Source organism: Halichoerus grypus, chromosome 5, assembly GCF_964656455.1.
Source record: "Halichoerus grypus chromosome 5, mHalGry1.hap1.1, whole genome shotgun sequence".
NCBI classification, from domain to species: domain Eukaryota; kingdom Metazoa; phylum Chordata; class Mammalia; order Carnivora; family Phocidae; genus Halichoerus; species Halichoerus grypus.
In genome coordinates this window covers 110,404,951-110,417,509 of record NC_135716.1, presented here as the reverse complement: position 1 = coordinate 110,417,509, position 12,559 = coordinate 110,404,951, and the positions used below count along the sequence as shown (strand labels likewise).

At 47.2% G+C, this 12,559-nt stretch overlaps 1 protein-coding gene and 1 non-coding gene across 2 annotated transcripts in view; one reads left to right on the top strand and one right to left on the bottom strand.

The window, feature by feature from the left end:
* The window catches only part of BCAR3 (BCAR3 adaptor protein, NSP family member), a 238,749-nt gene extending 230,618 nt beyond the window's left edge, over nucleotides 1-8,131 (bottom strand). The window contains exon 1 of the mRNA XM_078072737.1: nucleotides 8,111-8,131. The gene's annotated coding sequence lies outside the window, so the exon portion shown is untranslated. The remainder of the gene's footprint in view (nucleotides 1-8,110) is intronic.
* A 934-nt stretch (nucleotides 8,132-9,065) lies between these two features.
* On the top strand, nucleotides 9,066-9,150 carry TRNAR-UCU (transfer RNA arginine (anticodon UCU)). Its single transcript is given in 2 exon segments — nucleotides 9,066-9,102; nucleotides 9,115-9,150. It is a non-coding gene; the product is annotated as a tRNA-Arg (tRNA).
* The last annotated feature ends 3,409 nt before the right edge of the window (nucleotides 9,151-12,559 follow it).

Sequence of the window (12,559 nt, the reverse complement as noted above, 5' to 3'; positions counted from 1 at the left end):
CAACGTTAGGGATGCAAGAGTAAATCATTTGTATTCAAGAGCAAGTATTCTAGAACAAGGAGGGGAACTCAGCCAGCCATTTGCTACTGCTTGAGACTACTTTAAACATCTTGAGAATATAATAAAATGCATAGAAAGAATCATTTCAAGGGGGAAGTGGGCAAGGACCAAGGAATAGTAAAACAAGGAACATCCCAGTGGGTCTCCGTGTCCTTCACATGAACTGGGAGAAATTATAAATCTAGTCCCAAATTTCTGAGTCATGATTGCAAATCTGATGTGAGGGTGGAAGCTTCCAGCTTAGTCAAAGTAATTTAGTGTGAGAAGAACAAAGGTGAATCATTTCAACTGTCTTCCTTTTCAGAGTCTTTGGTGATTGAAGTAGAGGAACAAGAATATAGCTGTCATGTTAAAAAGGGGCAGGAATGAATGTTATAGATGCTGTGGAAGCCAACTTCCAAGATGGCCCCAATATTCCTACCTCCTGATATTCACACCACTGTGTAGTCTCCTCCCACACTGTATTAGAGTTGGTCTGTGTTACCAATAGAATATAACAGAAGTGATGGTATGTGACTTCTGAGGCCAGGTCATAAAAGACATGTGGTTTCTGCCTTGCTCTCTCTCTATCTCTCTCTCTTAGATTACTCACTCTGGGAGATGCAGCCCTGTGGACAGGTCAAGGATCTGAGGCCTCCTGCCACCAGCCATGGGAGTGGGTCATCTTGGAACCAGATCATCTAGCCCCAGTCAAACCTTCAGAAAATTACAACCCCAAACAACCTCACAAGAGACCCTGAGTGTGAACCACTCAGCATAGGCTCCCTGACCCACAGAAACTGTGAGGTAATAAATTCTTATTGTTTTAAGCTGCTAAGGTCTGGGGTGTATATTAATGTAGCAACAGACAACTACTATATCCCTTACTGTCATGTGAGTGTATGTTAGAAGCTCAGTTAATTCCTATGACCATCCTGTGAAACAGAAATTATTTTCTCCATTTTTGAGGAGTGAAAATTCAGACAGGTAATTTCCCAGGGTCATAAACTGTCTCAAAACCCATAAACCATGTTGCCTCACTCAGTCACACTTCTCAGACTTTCTCCCTCCTCCTCCCACTGACCTCCAGAGATGAGCCAGGCTGTCCTACTGTCAGGTAGGTTTAATGACGAGATTATACCACCACAGGATGGGAGTGGATGAGGATCTGAAAACTACCCCTGCCTACAAAAATTTTATTCTTACACACCCTGTGAAGCAATTTTGAGAACTTGGTGGAGACAAGGTGAAGTAAATGGCATTCTAAAGCAATGACAAATTGGGCGCCTGAGTGGTTCAATCAGTTAAGCGTCTGACTCTTGGTTTTGGCTCAGGTCATGATCTCAGAGTCATGATGTTAGGGTCATGAGATCAAGCCCCACACTGGGCTCCACTCTCAGCAGGGAGTCTGCTTGAGATTCTCTCTCTCCCTCTGCCCCCCTCCTCCTTCCCTCCCCCACCATGGGTGTGTGCTCTCTCAAATAAATAAATCTTTAAAGCAACGACAAGTGAAATAACTAAAAAATGGACAATGTTTCTAATCAGAGTCAGAAATCTAATGGACAAATAACAAGACCCCATTGGGACAAAGGGTTGTTGGTGTCATTTGTGGGTCTATGACAGACATACCATGGGGAAACAGCTGAGGCCCTAAAAGCTTGGATACCTCTGGCTGGAGGGATTTCCTCCTCAACTCATCTTCAGGGCCAAGGTGCCGTCCTGATGGAATTGAGGTTGTAAGCCCTGTCCCTCAGTCTAACTCAGGAGAAAGGCAGCCTGGAGGGATTGTAGAATGGACCCGACCTAGGTTCTGCTGGACATCATTAGCAATGTACCTTTTCTTCCCCAATTCCCTACACAGTGGGAAGTAAAGGGGCATAATTTCCTCTGTGCTAATGTTTTGGGCCAATAAATCAGATTGATTCTGAGCTTTTTTTTCTTGTTAAGATTTTATTTTTAAGTAATCTCTATACCCAACATGGGGCCCAAACTCACAACCCCAAGATTAAGAGTCATGTTCCACTGCTCCACCGACTGATCCAGCCAGGCACCTCTGATTCTGAGCTTTTTGATGTAGTTTTGAGATCTGCTCAAGGATTTAAATTAATGCTGATAACAGAAGCTGAAGTGGACTAATGAGAGTTTGAATACCTAAATCCTAAACCACTGCTTCTCAAACTTTAATGCAAATGAATCACCTGGCAGATCTTATTAAAATGCAGATTCTGGTTCAGCCCACTCTTGCTCATCCTCTTCCTTCCTCCCAACTACCCCCACACATACCCCAAGCCACATATTGCACCCTGTGAGCCCTATTTGCCTCCCTGAACCCCACCCCCCCCACTCCACCTTCCCTGAAGGAAAAAAAAAAAAAGAAAAGAAAAATGCAGATTCTGAATTCAGCAAGTCTGGTCTGGGGGAGGTCCGAGAGCCTGCATTTCTCCCCCGCTCACAGGCTATGCTGATGCTCCTGGGCCATGGTCACCGCTGTGGTAGGAATGGGCAGAAAGCATTTGTTATTAAACTTGGCTGCCAATGAGAATCAACTGATGCCAGGGCCCCACCCCCAGAAACTCTGCTTTCCTTGGTCTTGGGAACATCCTGGGCATTGGATTCTAGCGTGCAGCAGAGTTTCAGGACCCCTGGTCTAACAAGCCTGTCCCCAGTTGCTGGTTCCCTCCCGATTTCCTTCCATGGAGCGGCTGCAGTGCAGAGTAACTGTGAATTTGGGGACAGGGGCCTGGCCCAGTCCTGCTGCTCTCCCTGTGTTTGCCTTCCCATCCGGACAGGGGCAATGCCTCTTGGAGGGTTGTTGTAAGGGTGAGGCCCATTCGCATACACAGGGAAGGCTCAGAATGGGGCCTGGCATGATTTATTACTTCATTGTTACTCTCAACTGCTAAAGGATTAAAATTAGTTAAACTTTAGTAAATGGTTTTCCATAGTTGGGCCCAGGAGTGGGGGAATGTCTTTGTTTGCTGAGAACTTGGAAGGAAGAGATGGGGGGAGGTTCAAGACCTGCTCCCCCAAACTGGGTCGCTGAAAGAATTAGGACACTGCAGGTCAACTCCTACTTCCACATGGTTGTTCAGGGAGCGTTTATGGAGTGTCCGCTGTGGACAGGGCATTGTGCTGCGCCTCGGGGAGAACTGCCTAGAGCTGGAAAGCCAGGGTGTCCAGTGTTCAAGAGCTTCTAGTCTACCGCAGAAGACAGGCTAGGCACGTGGTCGCGGAGCCTCCTTACTGCCTGGAGGACTCAGCCAGGGCCTAAAGGAGCCGGCTGCGAGCTAGCCACGAGAAGGCATGGTTCCTTCCCCGCAAGGTGCCTATATATAGTCTGGGAAAGGAGGCAGAAAACCAAACAGAAAATTATACAGCTTCCAAGGTGCTTCAGGAATCCAAAAAAAGTGTCCCCCCTACCCCACAGCCTCTGCTCCAGACAGAAGAATGTTTGGGAATATTCTTGAAGGAAATGATGTGGGCTGATGGATTCAAGCCCTACAGCCTCGTATTCGAAGTGCTTCGGGATCTTCGCCCCACTGACTCTCTCAGAGGTCCCTCCTGCCAGGTCAAGCCCATTTCCTCTACCCATCCACACTCTCCTGTCTGACTTTGCTCAAGACTGCAAGGTACATGGGAGCAGGGGCACCATCTGTCTTCCTCACCGGCGTCTGCAGAGATTAGTGCAGAGCCTGGCCCAATGCGTAAATGAATAAACGTGCTGTTGGCAGGCTCAAAGCCTGATCAAACTCAAAAGACTCAGGTCAGGCGTGGACTTTGTGCAGCCTTCTTTCAGGCAGAAGGTGACTGCCCCCTACAGGATGGTCCTCCATCCTTCCGGAGCTCTGCTTAGAAGCCTGCTCAGCATCCCAGTCACCCCAGCCAAAGGTCCAGAACTCCCGCAGACGCGATATACCCGCTTCTACCCAGTTTCCCTTTGTGACTGGACCCCATTCTGAACACCAGCCTATCAGTCTGAGATTTTCAACCAGCTCTTCTCAAGCCCTTCCCTTTGGGGACTGGATCATGTTGCATTTTCCTAGCCTGTCCTGTCTTCTTCCTCACATTCCCCAGGCCCTATGCTCATCCCTGCCAGTAACCTCACACAAGCCGGCCCTAGCTTAGAGAGTCTTTTCAAATGCAGCCTCCCTCCCTCGTTCCCCCTCTCTGGATGTGACCCCTCTCTCCCCTGAAGTCCCATACCGCCTGCACCTCACTTGGAGACTTCTTGACCTTGCATCACAGTTGTTTGTGTACCTGTGGTCATTTCTATTAGGCTGTAAACCAGGCACATGTCTCCTTTCTTTGTATCTCAAGTAGGCCCTCAATCACTGCTTGCTGAAGAGATGAAGAAGCCCAGGAAAACACCAAGCACAAATTCAATGAAATTGAATGGTCTCCCTGACCCTTGGGCCCCACCCCACTCAGCCTGCCCATCACCCCCTACGTTAATCATTCTAAAGCACATGCCAAAGAAACTAGTCGCTCCCCATTGCCTATAGCATTAAATCCACATTCTTCATCCTGAATCAAGCCTTCTCCGGGCCACTTTGCCACAACTGGCTTCAATCCTACCTGTCCCACCTCATCTCTCGACACATTCAACTCCTCACCCCCAACAGTATTTCTATAAGGGCCGATTTGTCCCTCTTTTCTATGTTAATGTCTAGATTTCTTCATCCTGGAAAATTTTATTTTCCTTTCCTCATTCCTGTCTTGCCACCTATGTAGTTTGGTTATTGGTCTGGCTAAGAACTCAGTGCTAAGATTTTTTAGGATGAGAAGGGCCATCATGTAAATGTTGAGAGATTTTGTCTGGCAAAAAAAAAAAAAAAAATCCTTGTTTTGGAAAACCATGCGGTAGCACACGTGAAAATAATCCACCCAAGGTTCCCGGGACAGAACTGTGAGGAAATCATGAAGCTGAAGGTAAATGTTTGCAGTTTTCGGTCTGAGAGGCTGGGTGTTCTGTTTGGGAACAGACATGATGTCTACAGTCCAGTAGAAGCTGGGTGGGGAGATGGGTAATGGGTCTTGGGTTGCAACAAATTTAGCTGATGCTGTATCTGAACTTTGGTTTGTTCCTGCAGGGTGTGGGATTTCTTTATTGGGAGTTGCTTGCTAATAATAACAGCAAACAGTTGTTACACACTTACTATGTGCCAGGCCTGAGATAAAGCTTTGCAAGGATTAATTCCTGTAATCCTCACAACTTTGGGATTTTTCAGAGGAGGAACAGAATGCTCTGAGAAGTTGAGGAGCATGTCTTGCAAGTAAGAATCAGAGCCAAGATGTGCACACCAGGAGTCTGACTCCATAGTCTGTTCTCCACATCTCACATCTTTGTTTTTTTAAAAATCTCATCCTTTTAAAACTTCTTTTTGGGGTATGCTTCATAATGAATATAATCCTACATACTTATTACTTGGGAGTGCAAACTCAGAAACCTTTTACTGGCAGGAGTGCCCACCACACCTTGCCATTGGTTTTCACATGCTGTGTAGCATTATTTGCTTATTGCTTCATTTTCACTGGTCATATTTCTCCCAAGGAATTTGAAGTCTCTTTGGATTGTGACTTAAACTTTCACTCAGTCTCCCACAGTAGGCCCAAGTGTACCCTCCCTAAATACTCACTGAATTGAATTAAACCGATACACCAACATCAACGACCTTCTCCCTCTGAAGCAAAGCAAAGCTAGTGAAAATACATAACAGCATAGATTTCTAGACCTTCTGGGGCAGGCTGGAGCTGCTACCAAGCACTGCAAATAGAACAACATAGTAACTTAAAAATAATTCTGCCGTACAAACATGAAAAGTGTTACTGCAAACTCCCGGAGGGTGTACAATGCATTTGAACTTTAAAACACCAAAATGAAGTTGTTTTTAATTTAGGGTTTTGCTGTCCAGGAAACTCCAACTGCCCCTGGGCGATCAGCCTGCTTGGAGGTGGTTATAGTGCGTGCATTGGCTCCCTCTTCCGGCAGGAAGGAAGAGGTAATTTTCTTGCTTTTTTTTTTTTTTTGAGAAATTCTTAGTTCAGGTTGTATAATGGCGGCTGTTTACTGCATGTACCGCCTGAGAAAATTCATCTCAGGGTGAGAAAAGGTTTAGGAAAACTTACTGAATCGTTCTCCTCCTATGGCAACTAGATTCACTATAAACCGCTTACTAATTGTCAGAGAACACACGTAGGCTTGTTCCGCTGTGGCTTTTCCCAGGCTTCTGACTTAGGGGGTAAAAAGTACAATCGCGATTGCTAGCAGGGTTTGTCACACAAGCCTCGTTTTCCCACACTGTCTGCTAACCCTGTATCTTGGTAATGTTTTCCGTGACAGGACAGGGTCTCAACTAGTGAGAGGAATCAAATATCTAAAATTATTTGTTTGATTCATCAAGTGGGATTAGGGGCACACACATCTTTCCCTAGCACTTTGTGTCTTTCCCAGTGCCCCCTTTCCAGAGTTGTCTTTTTTTTTTTTTTAAAGATTTTATTTATCTATTTGAAAGAGAGAGAACACACAAGTGGGGGGTGGGGCGGCAGGCAGAGGAAGAGGGAGAAGCAGGCTTCCCGCTGAGCAGGGAGCCCAATGCAGGCCTCGGTCCCAGGACCCTGGGATCATGACCTGAGCGGAAGGCAGATGCCTAACCGACTGAGCCACCAGCCGCCCCTTCCCAGAACTTTTATATATGAGTCTAAATTGTTACTTAGTTATGTCAATGACTGATTATTTGAGAATTGGCTGCAACACCCCCAGGCAAAAACCCTCCTTATGGTTCCACTGAGGCATCTCTTCCCCTGTTCCCTCATGTTCAACTCCAAGGAACAGTGAAGACAGATGCTGCCAGTGCCTGGTACACTGCAGAGTTCAATAAAGATTTGTTTATATAAATATGATTGAAAGTAATATTCTACTTTGTGGGCTCATTTTGCATATGTGAGAATTCCTTGATGTATGCAAAGATGTGTTTTATTTCATTAATCTTAAAGAGGGCATAACAATGCTTTACACAAAATGTTTGTTGTCAAGGAATGTTACTTATAATACAGTGGAATGAAACAGGCCTGGCAGCAATCAGGCTTCTGTCACTTACTGTTTGGAGAGGCAATCTACCATGGGCCCTTAGCACCCTTGCACACTCCTGCCACATATGCTAAGAATGCAAGACCCTGCTCACTTGGGCCATTTCTTGGGTTTGTGCTTGCAGTGAGCAAACTTGAGGGATGAGGGTGTCTCCCCACAGGACAAAGAGAAGGCTTGCTCACTGCTTGCTATATAAGGTGGGTTCCCCAAGTTTAGCAGTCCTCTTCTGTAACGCAACCCATTTTGTGAGCAAGCATCCATCTGGGCCCATCTGCTCCATTCCTGTGAAAACTGGGGTTCAGAAAACCAACACAAACATGTTGACACTCTGGCTATTGCTTTTGCTGTAAGTCTTTCATTGCTGACCCAGTATTCTCTCGCGTGCTCGGTCAGCGTCCATGAAACTGACAAGCTGACACGTTAGCCTGCAAGGAGGGTAAAATCTCAGATTCTTCACAGTTCTTGATACTTACTAGCTGGGTGTCCCTACACAATTAATTTAACCTCTCTTAGCTGCAGTGTCCCTTCTTTATAGGGACAATAATACCTGCCTCATGGCACTGTTGTGGGATTAAATATAAGAATGGAAAGATCCCGGCCACACTAGATTCTTCCTGGGAGCTCCCTTTCCCTCTTCAGAACACTGACAGAGACTACTTTGCTTTGATGCCTGATGATGCTAGGCAGGGACGAACGGCGTGCACCACGGTGCGGGCCGCGGCTGACGCTGGTTTGGTGCGGAAGCGGGCTGTGGACCGACCGCAAGAGCGCGCACCGCGGTAGCGCCGAAATTTCTACGTGGGCGGCTCTCGGAAAGCCGCAAACGGATTGGAGCGGGAAGCCAGAGATTTTGTCTGCAGCGGTCGCATAGCAACCACGCAGTATTTACTTAGATTGTTTATTTCAAGTGGCTTCGGGGCCGTGCTGATGGGGACGACTGGGGCACTGAAGAACCCACCCTCCACCCCCCGCCCCGTCACCCACCTGATTCCTGGCGACCGCGCCATTCCGAGGAGCCTCGGGCTCGGCCGCCGCCCGCCACCCCCGGGAACGCCCGCGGCCGCGCTCGGGCGCGCGCCCTCCAACCGCACGCACCCGCACACGCATGCTCCCGGCGCTCCCACGCGCGCAGCCACTCTCGCGGGGGCCGCCCACGCAACTGCGCGCGGGCTGGGGGCGGGTGCACGGCGGCCGCGGAGGCAGCTCCCGGCACTTGGATGCGCTCTCAGAGGATGCTGCGGCGCGGGGCGCGTCGCCCCCCTCAGTCCACCAGAGCCCGGATACCTCAGAAATTCGGCTCTGGGTCTGTGGGGAGCGAAATGCAACCCAAACCCCGTTTTACTGAACCCTGCGCAAATAAAACACGCACAAGCACGCACACAGACGCCGCCGCGGCCCGCCAGGGAAGAGTCCGGCACCCGGGAGGGGCCGCCGTTCGAGATCGGCCGCTAAAAGGTGCGACGTAAGTGCCCGGCGTTACCGGCCCGGCTAAACGGCGCAACGGCCTGCCTGGTTCCGCATCGCCGGGGCCGGGACCGGGGCCCGGGCCCGGGCCGGGCGTGACCGGCCGCCGGAGAGACCCGGTAGGCGGGGGCCGCTCGGGGCAGGAAGGGACCGGGGAGGAAGAGCGCGGGTGTGATTGGTCCTACGCGGCCGCGTCCTGGGCCGGCCGGAGACGGGGCTGTGGCAGCCCTCAGACCGACCGACCGACCGATCGGGGCCCGGCGGACGCGCGGGACTCGTCGACCTTGTGAGAGGCGGCTGCCGGCGGAGCACGGGCGCCTGCGGCTCGCGTTCGGTGGCTGCTGCCCAGGCTAGCCATGCCCTGGCCTCGGCGACACAGACGGGAAGCCGGGGGGGCGGCTAAGGGGGCGGTGGGAAGGGCGCGGGGCCGTCGCCTCTGGCTTAACACAGCAGATGCGCGAGGACTCCAACAGGTGGCTCCGTGGCGCAATGGATAGCGCATTGGACTTCTAGAGGCTGAAGACATTCAAAGGTTCCGGGTTCGAGTCCCGGCGGAGTCGCAGTTTTTTCCCTCCCCGTAATTTATTTTCTGACCCCGTCATTTCTCTCCTCCCTCTTTTTTTCCTACACGGTTGAACTTGCCTCTCCTCCTTTGTCCTTTCTCCTTCTGCCTGCGGCTTCTGCGGCCGTTCCACGTCTGGCCGCTTGCGCGGGTGCCCTCGTCCCCCGCCCCGCTCCGCTTCCTCAGCTCGGTGGCTCAGGGTCTGGGCCCAGCTCCCAGCGGAACCTGACCCGGGAACTGCGAGGAGCGGCTCCGGGCGGCGGCCAAGCGAGGCCTCGCCGTTTCGGCCCAAAGTGTGCCGAGGAGCTGCCCCCACGCTCCAGGGCTGACACCCCCTTGCCCGGATCGCGACCGTGACTGCTGGGGGGGGGGGGCGAGGGAGGGCGAGAGAAGGATGAGAAAACACGCCTACACCCTGACCTGCGCTGTGCTGGCTGACTGCCCTTCCAGCCCAGAATCCCCAGTGGGATCCTGTCAGAAATGCGGATTTCCGGGCCTCACTGCGGAACTCGGATTCAGTCGATCGGGGACGGGGCCCAGGAATCTGCATTTCTGATAAGAATGCCCGCTGCTCCCCCCCCATGATTCCAGTGCAGAGGTCCAGTGCAGAACCCCTCCAGGCAGGGGCTGCTATCTTGTCACTCTTCCCCTGACAGCTCATGGGTTTGCATGAGATTAGGGTTCCTCCTCACTAAATGGGAACCAATGAATGAATGAATGGAATTTTCAAAATTCATTGTAACAAACTTCCTGCAAAAAATACAAAATCCAACATTGTCAACAAAGGTACAGAGAAAAGTAAGCATCGTTGTTGTTCCTATATCTTAGCCTTGCAGTTCTCTCTATAAGCTATTAGTGAAAATGGTTTCTGGGAAATATTTTCAGATTTATCTTATGCTCATGTCATTTTTACATATATTGTCTCTGTGTTTATGTTGATATAGGTGACACACGATTGGTAGTATGCTATACTTACTCTTTCACTTATTAATATAGGTGGAGCTGCCTTGTTCCAGGGTGCATATATGTACTGTAATGATTTCACAGTCCCCAATAGTTGGACATTTAGGCGTATTTTCCTCTTACAATGCTTCAGTGAACATGCTCATTCTTACATTATTGTATACAAGTGCAAATATATCTATAGGATAGATTCCTAGGAAGTTGGATTGCTGGGTCAAAGGTTTGTTTGTGCATTCTTTGATAGATATTGCCATGTTGCTCTCACAGAGATTATGCCCTATTTACTCTCACCAGCAGTGTGTGAGTGCCCTTTTCCTCACAGCCTATGTGTTATCAGATGGTGAAAGATGGTTTCTAGTTGCAGTGTCATTCTTTTATTATGAGGGAAAGCTGAGCATTTTTCATATGTAGACTAATTTGTATTTCTGTGATTTATCTTTTCTTGAGTTCATTTTTCTACTGTATAATTGGTCATTATGTTGTTGGTTTGTAGGAGTTCTTTACATATTATGGAAACCAGTCCTTTGTTTATAATATGTTACAATTATTCTTTCTTAATGTATTTGCCTTTTGATTTCATATGTGGTATTTCATTGCTTTACAGAAATTCATATATTAGGATTTATCAGTCTTTTCCTTTATGACTTCCAGGTTTGGGGTTATACTGCACTCAGATTATTAAATAATTTCATCATGTTTTACTTTAGTGCTTTATATGGTTTTATTTTTGTACTTAAATCTTTATTTCATCCAGAATATACTTTTGTATTTTTTTAAAATTTTCCTCATCTATTCTTGAATTGTTTTTCTCACATAATGTTAATAACTAGCATTTATTTAGCATTTATTATATACCAGGTACTGTTATAAGTAATTTATGCATTTTAAGGCATTTAATCCTCCTGACGACCCTACCAGGTTGGTAGTATCCCCTTTCACAGAAGGGGCATCTGAGACAGAGGGGTTAAGTATCTTGTCCAGGAATACACAGCTAATAAGCGGCTTGCCAGAATGCCTGGGTCTTTGGGTAAAACCATAATTCTGTATTGTCTTTTCACATGAGCCTTAGTTACAGCTAATCTGGTTCTAATCTTAGGAGATATCTGTGTTGGAGTCATGTTATTTTATAGATTAATATAGGGAGAATTGAACTAACTCTGTGGAATCTTCCTATTTAAGAGCAGCAGCGGGGGGAAGAAGAACACATATGCTTTTCCATTTATTCAGTTTTTCTATGCGCTTCAGAAGTATGTTAAAGTTTTCTCTTTATATATATCTTGACTTATTTGTTAACTTTATTCCTAGATAGTTTTTTATGTTGAGATCTTTTCTTCCATTATATTTTCTAAGTGATTATGGTTTGTATATAAGAAGGCTTTTGATATTTTAAAAAATAAATTTATATCCAGACATCTTAATTGAACTATTTTACTATTTAAAATGATTTTTCAGTTCTAAACCATGGGATACCACTTCACATCCACAAGGATGGCTGTAATAAAAAAGACAGACAGGGGCACCTGTGTGGCTCAGTTGGTTAAGCATCTGCCTTCGGCTCAGGTCCTGATCTCAGGGTCCTGGGATAAAGCCCAGGTTGAGCTCCCCGCTCCCCACCCCCCCGGGAGTCTGTTTCTCCCTCCCTCCCCCCCAACTTTTGTATGTGCTCCCTCCCCCTCTCTCAAATAAATAAAATCTTTTTTTTTTTTTTTTTAAAGACAGACAATAACAATTGTTGGCAAGGATGTGGAGAAGTTAGAACCCTCATACATTGCCAGTGGGGATGTAAAATGGTACAGTCTCTTTGGAAAATAGTTTGGCAATTAGTCAAAAATTTATACAGAGTTACTATATAACCCAGCAATTTCACGCCTAGGTATATACCCAAGAGAAGTGAAAACTATGTTTGTGTTAACACAAAAATCTGTACATGATTGTTCATAGTAGCATTTTTTTAAAAAAATTTTTTATGTTAATCCCCATACATTACATCATTAGTTTTAGATGTAGTGTTCCATGATTCATTGTTTGTGCATAACACCCAGTGCTCCATGCAGAACGTGCCCTCCTCAGTACCCCTCACCAGGCTAACCCATCCTCCCACCCCCCTCCCCTCTAGAACCCTCAGTTTGTTTTTCAGAGTCCATCATCTCTCATGGTTCGTCTACCCCTCCGATTTCCCCCCCTTCATTCTTCCCCTCCTGCTATCTTCTTCTTTTTTTTTTTTTCTTAACATATATTGCATTATTTGTTTCAGAGGTACAGATCTGAGATTCAACAGTCATAGTACCATTATTCTTAATAAAAAGTAAAAACAATCCAAATGTCCCATCAGCTGATGAGTGGATAAACAAAATGTGGTATATCCATACAATGGAATATTATTATTGAGCAATAAAAAGGAATGAAATACTAATTCATGTTGCAACATGCATAAACTTTGAAAA